Here is a 15,880-nt window from a genome sequence, read left to right as displayed (position 1 = left end):
AAAACTAACAGAGGATAAAAACTGCATATACCACCACTCGTGGGATTAATGAGAACGGAATCCTAAAGAGGACATTTGATTTATCTTCTAGCAGTTCTTCTTTGGTTGCCTGGCAATAAACCAGCAAAATTTAGAATAGAGGAGAAAAGCGTTCCCCTTCTCTCCACCCCAAAACACAAAAATCTCATGACATTATAAACACTAACTGGGCCGGGCGTGGTGACTCACACCTGTAATCCTGGCACTTTGGGAAGCAAAAGCAGGTGGATCACTTGAGGTCAGGAGTTCGAGACAAGCCTGGCCAACATGGTGAAACCCTGTCTCTACTAAAAATACAAAAATTAGCCAGGCATGGTGGTGCATGCCTATAATCCCAGCTACCTAGGAGGCTGAGGCAGGAGACTTACTTGAACCCGGGAGGTGGAGGTTGCAGTGAGCAGAGATTGTGCCACTGAACTCCAGCCTGGGTGACAGAGCAAGACTCCATTTCAAAAGAAAAAAAAAAAAAACACTCACTGGAGTGAAAGGAGCCAAAAATTCCTAAAAGAAGAGACAATTCAGACAATAACTGATTATTAAGTCTTTTTAACTAAGACTATATACGAAACACAAAAATTGCCATAATATGTCAACTAGGAACTTGAATCCTAAGATTCAGAGATTGTGATGAATTATGGTTACAAATGTATTTGTAAAAGGCATGTACACACAAAAAGCAAAAGATGAAAGGAAAGATATCAATCCTATCAATGGTTGTGTTAGACTCTTGGGGCTATGGGCGATTTTTCTTCTTCTAACTAGGTTATGAATGGAAGAAGAGTTAGCGAAAATGTGGTAGCAAGTATTGCAGAGCTCTATCCATGGGGAAGGACTGGTGCTTTGTTTCTCTGCTTGCTTGTTTTTACTTTCCAACCCATCACCTACCAAACTGTCCTTTTACTATAGCTCATGCCATCTGCACCTTACCATGAGAGTTCAATCACAGCCAAACTGGACTAGTTCCTGCTCTATGGGATAGATCCACTGATCACATGCCCAGATGTCCTGCCAATGCCTAATTGCCATAAAAGTTTCTAAGCTTTTAGTTCCTGTACTCAGCTTACCCCAGACTGGTTATAAGCCATGTGGAGCAGCAGCATTGGTATAGAGTGGATGCAGGCCTGATGTTACTTTTTTTTTTTTTTTTTTTTTTTACATTTTTGAACAATATTAACATATGATGTTACTATCTAATAGCTAACCACCAGGCCAGGTGTGGTGGCTCATATCTGTAATCCCAGCACTTTAGGAGGCTGAGGCAGGCAGATCACTTGAGGTCAGGAGTTTAAGAGCAGCCTGGCCTACATGGCGAAACCCCGTCTCTACTAAAAATACAAAAATTAGCCAGGCATGGTGGCAGGCACCTGTAATCCCAGCTACACGGGAGGCTGAGGCAGGAGAATTCTTGAACCCGGGAGGTGAGGCTGCAGTGAGCCGAGATTGTGCCACTGCACTCCAGCCTAGGCAACCATAAGACTCTATCTCAAAAAAAAAAAAAAAAAAAAAAAAAAAAAAGGCCAACCACCAAATTGGAACTTTCAGTGTTCCAACCTGATTTAAAAAAAACAAATAAACAAAAAAAACTATATGATTTTTCCTTTCAAAAATTTCCTTTATTATTATTAAAAGATTACCTTGTAATAAATTTTTTAAATAGAAAAAAATGTTTTCACGTGTGTGTGTGTGTGTGTGTGTGTGTGTGTGTGTGTGTGTGTGTGTGATGGAGTCTCGTTCTGTCGCCCAGGCTGGAGTGCAGTGGCGCGATCTTGGCTCACTGCAACCTCCGCCTCCCGGGTTCAAGAGATTCTCCTGCCTCAGCCTCCCGAGTAGCTGGGACTACAGGCGCCCGCCACCACGTCCGGCTAATTTTTGTAGTTTTTTTAGTAGAGACGGGGTTCCACCATATTGGCCAGGCTGGTGTCGAACTCCTGACCTTGTGATCCGCCCACCTTGGTCTCCCAAAATGCTGGGATTACAGGCGTGAGCCACTGCGCCCAGCCTAAAATGTTTTCACTTTTAAACAAATTATGATAAAATTTAGAAAACAGAGGAGAGCTTAAACATTAATTCATTTTTGAATTTTTTTTTTTTTTTGACACAGAGTCTCACTTCGTCACCAAGGCTGGAGTGCAATGGTGCAACCCCAGCTCACTGCAACCTCTGCCTCCCAGGTTCAAACGATTCTCCTGCCTCAGCCTCCTAAGTAGCTGGGACTACAGGCGCCTGCCACCACGTCCAGCTAATTTTTGTATTTTTTTTAGTAGAGACGGGGTTTCACCATATTGGCCAGGCTGGTGTCGAACCCCTGACCTTGTGATCCACCCACCTTGGTCTCCCAAAATGCTGAGATTACAGGCGTGAGCCACCGCACCCAACCTAAAATGTTTTCACTTTTAAACAAATTATGATAAAATTTAGAAAACAGAGGAGAGCTTAAAACAAACATTAATTCATTTTTGGAATTTTTTTTTTTTTTTTTTTGGACACAGAGTCTCACTTTGTCACCAAGGCTGGAGTGCAATGGCGCAACCTCGGCTCACTGCAACCTCTGCCTCCCAGGTTCAAACGATTCTCCTGCCCCAGCCTCCCGAGTAGCTGGGACTACAGGTGTGCACCACCATGCTTTGCTAATTTTTCTATTTTCCGTAGAGACAGTTTCATCATGTTGGCCAGGCTGGTCTCAAACTCCTGACCTCAGGTGATCCAACTGCCTTAGCCTCCCAAAGTGCTAGCTACCATGCCCAGCCATTTTTTTGGAAGCTTTTAAATGAAAGAGGAAAAAAAAAAGAAAGTTAATGCTATTGATAAGTTAAAGGGAGAAGAGTAAGTTCAGCTGAGTCCCTTCACTCTACCTACTTTAGGCTGTGTCCTAGTTACGCAATGCCATAAGAAGGATCCCAGACCCCGTCAAGTCAGACTTTCTCCATTCAACCTCTATTCAAGGTCCTCCTTCCGATTAACCCAACTCACTAGAAATTCTACCAGCAAAATCCACATTAATCTCTTCCTCTCACAATACTTCTGTAAATATTGTAGTAATCGATTTATTTTAGTTATGTGTTTATACATCACTATTTTTATTGTAGTTTTCAATCTTCTCATGGACATTTTTCTGGCAAAAGGGATTCAGGCAGCATCTGGAAGAGACCTGCAGCTAAGCTCCTGCAACTCCAGTAGCCCCCTTCAATTAAGGGAAAGGTGGGGTTCCAATGGTCTGATGGTCCTATAATAGGACATACTTCATGCAAAGGTAATTCACTTCCTGCTGCCCGGAACATGGGTGCTATCACCTTAAGTTGCTCTAGGTGAGGTCTTTAGGCTATCTGGTCCCATAATAACTAGCAAAGACACAACACCAGGGATAACAAGGTATGAGGAATTTTACTTGTATTCCTATGGGGAAAGAAAAAAATACAACCAATTCCTTCCAGTTAACCTGAAACCTGCCCCCAAATAAATCAGAAAGTCACAACAATAACAACAAAGAAATTACACTTCGCATGTACCACCATCAGGACCTCAAACTGCAGGAAAACTATTGGACCTTCCGCCCTCCGTGCTGAGTACGGCGAAAAGATGTCAAGGTGACTTTGAAAACAACACTAACTTTTTTGCCAAACAGAAGACAGCAGACTACAATCCACTTGAAGTACAACTGAGTCCAATTTAATCAGAATTTACTACATACAGGAAAAAAAAATCTTATCTTGAGGTAACAACCATTTGTCTACCGAAACTACAAGAAGTTGAAAACAGCTGTTTTTTTCACCCTAGCAGTCAGCCAATAAGAAAACATGTTACGTTTTCTCCTTACTCATGTAACCAAATACCACCTGTTCTCCAAAAACCTAAGGAAATAAAAAATAAAGCCTTCCTTCTAAAATATGTTAAAGAAATAGCCTTCTTTTCATATTATAGAAAGCCTTCTAAAATATGAAAAAGAAAATATGTTACATTTTCTCATCGATATATAGATTAAAGAGAGTTCCAGAAACATCCTGAAAATTAGAGAGAAGAGAAAAAGAAAATAATTTTCACATTTACCTTATGGCTGTTCAAATCTTAGCACCTTTTTCCTGAGATAGCACCCAACCTACTCACAGAGTTAAGCATGTTATGAACATTAAGTGTTAGCTATTATTACTGCTACAGGCAGAAGGAAGTCATTCATATAATCAACAAAGACTTATTGAGCACCTACTGTGTGCCAGAGACTGCTCTAGGCAGTGAACAAAACAGATTAAGTTCCTGTCCTGCTAGAGTTGACATTATAGTGATTTGAACCTAGGTTTCCTTATCTCCAAAGCCTGTTGCTGTTAAAAGCAGGGATTGCAAACTCAAATACCAAAGGGCCAAGTAGATGAAAGAAATGAATTGGGTCAGGTAACAGCTGGCTGTTCGCCAAACCTGTTACCTCTACTTTCTGGGCCCACTCTAAGATTACGTGTTTCAGCCTCTCCCTGCAGGTCACTATGGCCAAGTCACAGAGCACTAACCCATGGAATGTGCACAGAATGCTACACATCACTTAGGGACCTGTTACTCTGTCTGCTTCCATCTGCTGCACGCAGACAAGCAGGGCAGCCTTGGGAGCCACAGACTGAATATGGCAAAGCCACAAAATGGAAGGACCCTGGGTCCCCGAATCACTGCTTTAAAGAGAGCTCTCTGCCCATCAGGAACACTCATTTTGTCTTTATGTGAGTGAGAAATAAACTTCTCTGGCTTTAAGCCATTGTAGATTTGGGGGTTGGTTTGTTACCACAGTTAGCTCATCACAGCCAATATGAGAGTGAAATGGGACAAACAGGAGCCGTGACAGATGCCCCGTCTAAAAGAGGCACCACTACTAAGCTTCAGCCAAGTGTGGCCATCCAGAAATATAGGACCAGTATGGTTAAACTTCTGACTATTTCAAGGGAACCTAGAAATCCTGACTTTTTTTTATGGAAAAGCTCTTGATTTTTAAGTGATGTTTCATTTTGTTTGACAAGTGTTTATTGTTTATTTATTTATTTATTATTTATGAGTTAGGATCTGGCTCTGTTGTCCAGGCTGGGGTGTAGTGGCATGATCTCAGATCACTGCAGCCTCTGCCTCCTGGGCTCAAGTGATCCTCCCACCTCATCCTCCCTAGTAGCTAGGACTATAGGTGCACACCACCACACCAAGCTAATTTGTGTTTTGTTTTGTTTAGTTTTTGGTAGAGAGGGGGCCTCACCATGTTGCCGAGGCTGCTTTCAAATTTCAGGGCTCAAGCGATCCTCTGGCCTCAGCCTCTCAAAGTGCTGGGATTACAGGTGTGAGCCATTGCGCCCAGCCACAAGTGTTTAATTTTTGAAAACCCATCTGTGGAGAGAAGTTAGTACCTGGCTTGTGATGCCTGTACTCCATCCCACCGCTAGTGCTGTGCTATCCATGCATATTTGTAGGCAGAATGGTCAAAAAGGTTTAAAGAGCAGGAATAACACAACAGGTTTTCAGAGGTACTGTGAGAACATACCAGGAGATTCTCTTCCTTCCTTTATATACACCACAATTATCCTGTATCTACTATGTACGTGCAAGACCCTGTGCCAAGACAAATAAAACATAATCCCAGCTTTTAAGAGAGCGGCTCTCAAGTTTTCGGGGTTGTCTGCACACCTTCGTACCCTAGACCTTAAACTGACTCCACACTTATCCCACCTTTACACGGTGTAAGTAGCACTGCTTCCTGCTCTTCTTCCTGAACATTGTCTTCTACGCCCGGGAGGCAACGTGCCTCGGTTGTTCCTTAGTGCTGGCTTGACTTTATAGTATCTTCTTCCCTCTTTCTCTAAGCAAGTTGTCCCACTAGGTACCTAGCTCATTGTTTCTTCTAGTAGACACGGCTAATAACCGTGTGTGTCCTCACTTATAACCAAAATAGTTTTTAACACATTGATCACAGTTGTGAAGGGGTTTCCAGGACCCCATTGTACCCGGGATTACCTTTTGAGAACCACTGCTCTGACGAGTTCACAGTCTGATGAAGGAGACGGGCCAGGAGACCTCAAGGATGGCCCAGGAGACAGAAGCAGAGAAGACGGCATCTAACTCCTAAGGCAGAGGGCAGAGTGCACGCCAGGGAAGGCTGCCTGCAGGCCTAACACCTGAGTTGAGTCTTGAAGAAGTGTAGATGCTAATCATGCAGACAAGGCTGGGAAGGGCTTCCCAGGCAGAAAGAATAAAACGTAAAGGGCGCAAAGGGCTCTGGGGAAACTGCAAGCCTGGCTATAGCGGCAGGTGTGAGTTGGAGGTGGTTCATTCATAAAGGACCCAGATTGCTAAGCAATGAAGTCAAACTGAGTTATGAAGAGCCGACAAAAGGTTTGGGCCGATTTATATTTTATAAGAATCTCTGGCTGGAGGACGAGGCTGGTTTAAAGGGGGCCAAGACTAGAGACGGGGTACAATTAGGAGATGCAGCTTTGGTAAGAACGTGGACCAAAAGGAGGGAGGGTCTGAAATAAGGCAGCAAAGACAGAAAATTGTCAGAATTATGAAAGTTTTCAGAAATGCAATCAGCAGCTAGGCCTAGTGGCTCACATCTGTAATCCCAGCACTTTGGGAGGCTGAGACAGGCAGATCACTTGAGCCCGGGAGTTCAAGACCAGCTTGTGCAATATGGAGAAACCCTGAGTCTGCAAAAATATTAGTAAATAAAGACAAAAATTAGGCAGGTGTGGTGGCACATGCCTGTAGTCCCAGCTACTCAGGAGGCTAAGGTGGGAGAATCGCTTGAACCTGGGAGGCAGAGGTTGCAGTGAGCCGAGATCATGCCCCTGCACTCCAGCCTGGGCAACAGAGTAAGACTGTCTCAGAAAAAAAAAGAAATTATATCATCAAAATGTAATGGCCAACTAAATGATGAACCATAAAACAATCTAGAACAATTCTCAGATTGCTGGCTCTAACAACGGGGTGAAAAAAGAATCTAGAACATTTGTCAGATTTTGGGCTCCAACAAATAGGTGGTGGTCATACTCACTGAAAGAGGTAATACAGATGAAATACAGAATAACGAGCCAGACTCAGGGGGCGAAGAGTTCCCTTTGAGGGAGAAATGCTGACTTGTCAGTAGCCATGGGTAGAGATGTCCAATAAACTGCTTAGGCATAAGTCTCATCCTCAAGAGAGAGCTGAGAGTTTTTTGCACCAACAGTACATAAGTGATTGCTAAATCCATGAGTATGAAAGAGGCTACCCCAGGAGGATCTAGAGTCACAGAGCAAAGCAGATTAGATAACTGCCCCAGGATTCAGCAGTCAGGCAAGCACTGGTGACTAATAGCATCCTTTTTCCTTCCCATGAAGGATGGAAAGGGGGTGAGTTAAGGAGCGAAGGAGACAAAGAAATGGAGGCAGTGAAAATGGGAGGACAGAGCAGGGCAAGAGCTGGAGGCACAGAGGATGTTTATTAGTCACTATCATTGCCTGGGCCGTCACATAGACCAGGAAGACAAATCACAGGAGGAATCAGAAAATCTGGTATGATTCACAATGCAAATTAGGGCTCTCCTAAAATTTGGAAGTTTCATGTTGTTGTTGTTTAATTTTCACTGTAATTCCAGAACACACCATCCATGCCTCTTCTTCATCCAACTCAATTGGTTAGATAACTGAATGTCAAGGTCACTCGTTTACTTTAAACCATGCAATGGCTTCCCATTGCTCTGAAGATAGAGGTCACAGTCTGTCTCCTGGGTGATGTTGGTCCGGCTACCTCTCCTCCCTTGTTCACCACTCACTCTCACCTCCACTCCTGCCCACCATCCACACAACCTTCTTTGTGGTTCAGGAATTAATCACAGTCCTTCCCAAAACAGAGGACAGTCCCCACTTCTCCACTGGCCCCAATCCCTACCTGGTTATCTCCTATTCCTCCTTCTGTAACAGATGTTGCCTCAAATGTCACTTTCTCAGGACAGCCTTCCCTAACCTTTCTCCTCACTCACCAAGGCGGGTCCCTTCCTCCAGCCTCCCACCCGCACCTTTGGCTTCCCCTCTGTTAGCAATCATACTTATTCATGGGAGTGGCTGACTGATGTCATAAATAAGTATGTGGTTACCAATGAAAATAAGTACTATAAAGGGGGAGCCCAGTGCCTGCCACCCACAGGTGCCTAATAAATACTGTCTGAATTAATACATATTAAGGAAAATCAATTTGGAAACAACAGTCACCACTATTTGAGACTGCATGGTATATCACAACTGTAGGGAAACCAATTGTCTTGGAGTGGTAGATCTTTATAAGAATCTCTGGCTGGAGGACGAGGCTGGTTTAAAGGGGGCCAAGACTAGAGACGGGGGATAATTAGGAGATGCAGCTTTGGTAAGAACGTGGACCAAAAGGAGGGAGGGTCTGAAATAAGGCAGCAAAGACAGAAAATTGTCAGAATTATGAAAGTGTTCAGAAATGCAATCAGCAGCTAGGCCCAGTGGCTCACACCTGTAATCCCAGCACTTTGGGAGGCTGAGACAGGCAGATCACTTGAGCCCGGGAGTTCAAGACACGCAGGATAGATACTCACTTTTATCTTTTGCTGCAGAACAAAGAAAACTGGCAATTTGGTTGTTTTTTAACTGCATGATATAAAAACTAAACTATGGTGAAAAACAAAATCAAACCATGGTTGCTTGGATTGGGTGGGGCGAGTGAGAAGAGATGGGAATGTCTGCAGAAGGGCAAAAGAAAACTTACTTTTTGGGGTCATGGTCACGTGCTATATCTTGACAGGGCTTTGGGATACACAGGTGTATACATTTGTAAAAACTCAAGAAAATGTACTCAAGAGTTTTGTATTTCATTGCATGTAAAATTTACCTCAGAAAAAGAGTCATAAACAAATACTGAACCCTAATCAATGACATGCATGCGAAAGTATTTAGGGGTGACATGTACTGACGTCTGCAACTTACTCTGAATACATCAAAAATAAGATGAATTGATGGATAGTGGGACAGACAGATATATGATAAAGCAAAATGTTAATTGCACCATTTAGATGGTAGATATAGGGGTGTTTACTATATTGTTCTTTCTACTTTTCTGTGTGTTTGACAACTTCATAAAATGTTGGGTGGGCAGGGAAGGACTGCACTGTATAACTGATAATATATTTACATTATAATCAGATCTAGTTTCAAATCCCAGCTCCACTACTTACAAGCAATGTGCCCTTAGGCCAGTTGGTTTTTACATGTTCTCTCAATCTCAACTTCCTCCAAGCAAAATGGGCAAGAACTATCTGACAGTGTCGTCATGGGGACTCAATAAGATTAAACCCTTGATCCAGTGACTAACACAATAATAGCTGTCTCATAAATGTTAGTCTTCTTATTCAGAAGTCTACATATATCACAAACTAGGACAAATCTTCAATAAAATGTGAAAGAAGAATCCTGTAAAAAATTTTCTCTTGCTATGCCCCATGGGAAATTAAAAGAATAAATTAATTGTGCTATTTTTATAGGTAAAGACACTGACCTTCCATCAGTAGGACACTGGGAGTTCCATGTCTAAGGAGGGTGAGAGATCCACACTGTTGACACTTCCTCCCTGCATCTCCCAGTGACCAACACGAACCGTTGTGAGAGCTGGCCAAGGTTAGCAACATCATCACATCAGGAGGAAAGATGGGGAATGTCGGCAGCATCTTAAGTAGGACACTGAAGCCAAGACTCCCAGTCTCCTTCTCAGATGTGCAAATGAAAAGAGCCAATCAGACAGGCCTTGAGATCTGCTAAAGCACCAGACACGCGTCGGAAGTGGCAGTCACATGACTGTCTTGGCTTTTAGCATAATTACATGAACTGAGAGATGGCCTTATGATCATAAATAAAAGCCTCCAATTGAGACTAATAATGTGTATCCAACTAAAAGACGTCTACTAGGGTACCACGTGGACTCCGCATCCCTAGGTTTGAAACATGATGACATGATGACAGCAAAGGAAGAGGAGCTGCTGACATCTGGAAGCAAAGAAAAATTACACCTTTCCGTGCCAGAAAACCAAACCAATGCTCATTCAAGAAAATTAGGTCTGACGTCTTAAATTCAGTGAAAGGGTTAATTATATGTCACAAGTGAGACACCATAATCAAAGGAAATTGCAATTTTTTATAAAGCATCGCTGAGTGCCTACTACGTTGTACCATTGGGACTATACACAGTGTTTGAAGCTGTTTTAGACCACGCAGCAAATCTGACTCCCATCCTCTCTACCTTGAAATCTTATTCCCTTTTACATAATTACAAATGCAACTAGTTGACTGGCCTGTGAAGCCTAGGTTTCAAAGTCCTTGGAGACATCGTGCACTTACTGTGGAAGCTTCCCTGCCTCTAGCCCATATATGGATAGGAGCATTGGTGTGCCAGGGCCAGGTCACATCAGAGCTGAGCCAGTTGAGGCATCACTTCCCAACTCCATTATCATGTTAGTAGCTTGAAATCAGCCATGGTGGGAGTATTTATACCAGGAAAATTGGCCAACACTATCAAGCAGGCCACCTGTCATTGTTATCTTCCATAGAACAAGCTTACCAACATGTGAAGTTGTCTTTTACTGCTACGAAGGAGGAGACAAATGTTCAGAAGTTTGCCCTCCAAACTGACATTTAAAACTGACCTCTACCAAGGCCATGGTGAAAGGGGGATCAGGCTAAGAAGGCATTTTTATACCATGTGCCCCTTCTCCTCTGGCCTCTGCTGAATGGATGAGAGGTAGATTCCCTAATTCCATTGGCCAGATTGCAGCAGCTTGATTCTCCCTCATGGGAATGTGGAACTGGGGCAGAGTCTTGATGGTGGGCGTTTAAACTAAAGAGGCTTGCCCACTCTGGCTGCAGTGAGCACCACAGCAAGTGAAAAGCCCCGTGCAAGGTTTATTGTCAGGGGAACCAAGAAGCTATGGGGAAGCAGAAAAAGCCAGTCTCCAGAAAGAGGCAGAAGGATGAACTGGGCCATAGGAAGAAGAGGCACTGGGCCCAGGAGATGCACAGCCAGTAACCTTAGCCTCTTAATATCCTGGAGGGCAATATCATGAAGCAGAGGGTGGGCTCTGGAATCGAACTGCCTGGGTTCCAATCTCTACTCTGCCAGTTAACTGGGAGACACTGAACCAGTTACTGTTAAGTTATTCTGTGCCTCAGTCCCCTCTTCTGAAACATGGGGATAATTGCAGAACCTACTTCATAGGGTTGGTATGAGAATCAAATGAGCTGATACAAACAGTAAATGCTCAAAAGTATTAGCTGTTATTTCTATCAATTAATTATAGCATCCACGTGGCCTGGTTATATTTCATTCCTATTACGAATATGTCACCTGGGATTCCCCCATGGCCTGAGGCCCCATACTGGAGCTAGTTTTAGTTGTGTAGCTAGGTGATCTGTCCCCTGAATCACAGAATAATGTGCAAATCCCTGGACCAATGTGTGACCTTTAGCAAATCACTTTCTCAACCCTCTCTTAGAGTAGTGTGAGATTCAAATAGGAAAAGAAACTGAAAGCTTCAACAACCGTGAACTGTTGTACCAAACTCTGGAGACTGTTGTCTCTGCAGGGAAAAGAAAAGATATTACATTGGTCACAAGAATGGAAAACACTTGTTTAAAGTGTGTTTATTGCTGGACTAGAGACTAGAGAAATATTCCCCATCCAACTGGAAAAAAAGGTTCAGTTTCTGTAGGGTTCACCAGCTTGATTCATACGTTCATCTCCAGTATTAATAAGATAATAACAGGAAACTGCCAAAGACAGTTCTAGGATGCTGATTTTTTAATACACTTTCACCCAGCTTAATTATGTTCAAAATAATGCTCCAAAGACTGATCCTCCCATTCTTTTCAAAACAAAGACTTCTTAACGGACAATGAAGGATACAAATCTAGAGATATTTTTATTCATCCCTTTTCAACAAGAACTTATAAGCCACACTGTCAATTCCAACACACTTTCTTCTCACACTTCCCATTTTTCTTCAGCCTTCTTGGGTTTGCTGTTGACACCTGGTAAATAAAAAGGCAAGTGACAGGGGAACGGCATTCATTACTAGGGACAGAGGTAGGCAGACAGGTCTGGGAGTCCCAGTTTCATTCTAGATACTTCATTCCATATTTCATGTGGAAAGACTGAAGTTAGAAGTATTCTAGGCTTCCCCATTTACTTGAACTGCATAAATACCAAAACCATTTTGTGTGTCTGACGTCAGGAGATTTTATTTCTAGCTAAGAATAGATTTAACATATATAAATCTCAATCTAAATCGAATTCACCTCTTGTGGTTAGGACACTTGGGCAAAGCCACGTCTGAGTGAACAGGAGGCAGGTGCAGCAGCGACCTTGGCCTATGCTTGAGGAAGCTACTTGGCCTTATTTATATCTAGGATTGGTTATAACATGAATTTATCCCCATTCTATGTGGTGTTTAAAAGGGCCCATGATTTTTCTTAAATGTCTGCAGAAGTATCGTCTAGAGAAGGAAGCCAGGGAGTAAAGGAAAATGGGCAGAACCGTCTGAGGAGATATTTTAACTCTAGGTTTGAATCTGACCTGTGTTGTTAAAGCTATTTATTCTCTTTTATAATAAAAGGTCTTTCCCTGTTTCTAACAGAAGTTCAAGTTCTCTCATGACACAATTTAGTTAGCATGGAAAGAGGGTCATGATATAGTGTTAATGGGAAAAGCAAGTTGCTGAATATTATACCTTTTATGTCTTAAAAAAATTAAGTTGAGGCTACATCTATGGATATAAATATTTGTATGAAGAGGTCTGGAAGGATCCATCACACTTGACTGACAGCATGACTCTAGAGAATAGCAAGGTGATATGGTTTGGCTGTGTCTCCACCCAAATCACACCTTGAATTGTAGTTCCCATAATCCCCATGCATTGTGGAAGGGACTCAGTAGGAGGTAACTGAATCATGGGGGCAGTTACCCCTATGCTATTCTTCTGATAGTGAGTTCTCACAAGATCTGATGGTTTTATTCTCCCCACTTCACTCGGCACTTCTCTTTCCTGCCATCATATGAAGAAGAATGTGTTTGCTTCCCCTTCTGCCATGATTGTAACTTTCCTGAGGCCTCCCCAGCCATGCGGAACTGTGAGTCAACTAAACTTCTTCCCTTTATAAATTACTCAGTCTCGGGCAGTTCTTTATAGTAGCGTGAGAGTGGACTAATACACAAGGCAAACAGGGCCTTTTGCATTTTACTGCATCTACCTGAGTATTGTTTGAATTTAATAAAATATATATTACTTTCATAATTTTTTAAAATCCAATGAAGATTGAAGATAGGCCTATATTTATCTGGGCCTCACACTGGAACTATGACAGCAAACTGTGGGAAAACTCTTCCCTTTTCAGAATGAAAATCCTTGGCTGGGCTTGGCTGCTAATGTAGGAAGAAGCAGGAAATGCAGATGGTAGAACTCCACCAAAACATCTGCTTATGGCTTGTAAAGACACAGACGGGGGATGGGGGAAGAAGGGAAGATCTTGAGGCTGTTATCCATAGATGAGAAAACGAAAGCCCTGAAAAGTGAAATGATTTGGTAACAGCCAGGGGTGACCTCAGTCTCCTGAATGCAACCAATGCAATTTTCCCTCACCCAGGCTGTTTTCCCTAGACCTTAAACCAAAGTAGTGTCTGCTGGTAGCTTTCAGAATGAGAAAATGGGCCAGGAATGATAGTTCATGCCTATAATCCCAGCACTTTGGGAGGCCAAGACTGGCAGATTACTTGAGGTTAGGAGTTCGAGACCAGACTGGCCAACATGGTGAAACCCCATCTCTACTCAAAATACAAAAATTAGCCAGGTGCAGTGGTGCATGCCTGTAGTCCCAGCTACTTGGGAGGCTGAGGCAGGAGAATCGCTTGAACCTGGGAGGTGGAGATTGCAGTGAGCCGAGACTGTGCCACTGCACTCCAGCCTGGACAACAGAATGAGACTCCATCTCAAAAAAATAAAATAAAATAAAGAGAGAGAGAATGAGAAAATGAACTAGAGGTACCTGATACTTTTTATTTTACTAAAGAAATCCTTGAGGGATCTTCAATATCATCTGTAAGCTCACGGGCCTTAAAAGAGAAATTGTTCTACACAAACACGTCCATAAAGCAGCAGTGGGAATACTTCTCTCTCATTTTATTTTATTTTATTTATCTTTTATTTTTGAGACAGAGTCTTGCTATGTCACCCAGGCTGGAGTGCAGTGGCACAATCCCGACTCACTGCAACCTCCACCTCCTGGGTTCCAACAATTCTCATGCTTCAGCCTCCCAAGTAGCTGGGACTATAGGTGTGCACCACCATACCTGGCTAATTTTTGTATTTTTAGTAGAGACGGGGTTTCATCACGTTAACCAGGCTGGTCTCGAACTCCTGACCTCAAGTGATCCACCCTCCTTGGGCTCCCAAAGTGTTGGGATTACAGGATTGAGCCACCGCATCTGGCCCCTATTATTTTATAGACCAGCACTACCCTTCTAACAAAACCAGACACCTTTTAGCAAAACAAAACTACAGACCAATACCCCTCATGAACATGAAACTAAAAATTCCTAACAATGGCCTGGCCGTTGTTAGAAATGTCTTTTGAGATGGAGTCTTGCTCTTGTCACCCAGGCTGGAGTGCAGTGGCATGATCTCAGCTCACTGCAACCTCTGCCTCCCAGGTTCAAGCAATTCTCCTGCCTCAGCCTCCTGAGTGGCTGGGATTACAGGCACCCACCACCATACCCAGCTAATTTTTTTGTGTTTTTAGTAGAGACAGGGTTTCACCATGTTGGCCAGGCTGGTTTCGAACTTCTGACATTAGGTGATCCTCCTGCCTTGGCCTCCCAAAGTGCTGGGATTACAGGCATGAGCCACCGCATCTGGCCAGGAATTTCTTTAGTTTGTAAAAAGTTGTCTTTTTACAAACTAAAGATAAACCCTGTGATCATCTCAATAGACAAAGAGAAAGCATTTGCCAAAATTTGATAACCAGTCATGATAAAAATTCACAGCAAATTTGCTAGAGAAGGGAATTTCCTCAGCCTGATAAAGGGCCTCTGTGAAACAAAATCAAAACTATAGCCAACATCATACTCTAGAGAAAGACTGATATTTCCCTCCAATGCCAGGATCAAGGCAAGGATGTCCACTCTCCCTATTTCTATTCAGCAAAGTACTAGAAGTTCTAGCCAGTGCAATAAGGCAAGAAAAATAAATAAAAGCCTTACAGATTTGGAAGAACGAAAAGTGTCTTTATTCACAGATAACATGATTTCCTATTTAGAAAAATCTCAAAGATTCTATAAAAAGCTACTAGAACTAAAATGAGTTTAGGAGGGTCATATGATATAAGGTTTTTAAAATTATATTTCCATATACTAACAAAGAAATTTTTCTATTACTATTTGCCACAGCACTGAAAAACATGAAAAATGTATGTACAAATTTGTATGTGGAAAACTATAAAACATTGATGAGAGAAAAGAAAGAATACCTAAGTAAATGGAGAGAGATATGTTCATGGATTAAAAAAAAAAAAACACTGTTAAGATAGAGATCTCTAAATGGTCTAGATTCAAAGAAATTCCAACCAAAAATCCAGCAGGCTTTTTAAATAGAAATTAACAAGAAGATACTAAAATCTGTATAGAAAGCATAAGACCTAGAATAGCCAAAAAGATTTTTTAAAAGAATAAAGAATACTCACACTATCTGACTTCAAGACTTACTACAGAACTAAAGCAGTGAAACTCAATCACGGTCAATTTTACTCCCTAGGGGGACATTTAGCAATGTCTGGAAACATTTTTG

General features: G+C 42.4%; 1 protein-coding gene and 1 long non-coding RNA gene across 6 annotated transcripts in view; both read right to left on the bottom strand.

The window, feature by feature from the left end:
* Positions 1-8,063, bottom strand: part of LOC134807243 (uncharacterized) — an 87,818-nt gene extending 79,755 nt beyond the window's left edge. The window contains exon 1 of the long non-coding RNA XR_010147156.1: positions 7,927-8,063. This is a non-coding gene — a long non-coding RNA (uncharacterized LOC134807243). The remainder of the gene's footprint in view (positions 1-7,926) is intronic.
* KIAA1549L (KIAA1549 like) overlaps positions 1-15,880 on the bottom strand; it is a 298,917-nt gene that overhangs the window by 274,072 nt on the left and 8,965 nt on the right. The gene's annotated exons all lie outside the window — the stretch shown is intronic.

The sequence above is a fragment of the Pan troglodytes genome, chromosome 9 (genome assembly GCF_028858775.2).
Source record: "Pan troglodytes isolate AG18354 chromosome 9, NHGRI_mPanTro3-v2.0_pri, whole genome shotgun sequence".
Classification (NCBI taxonomy): Eukaryota; Metazoa; Chordata; class Mammalia; order Primates; family Hominidae; genus Pan; species Pan troglodytes.
Note: the sequence above shows the minus strand (reverse complement) of the source record. Positions and strands in the feature narration are given on the sequence as shown.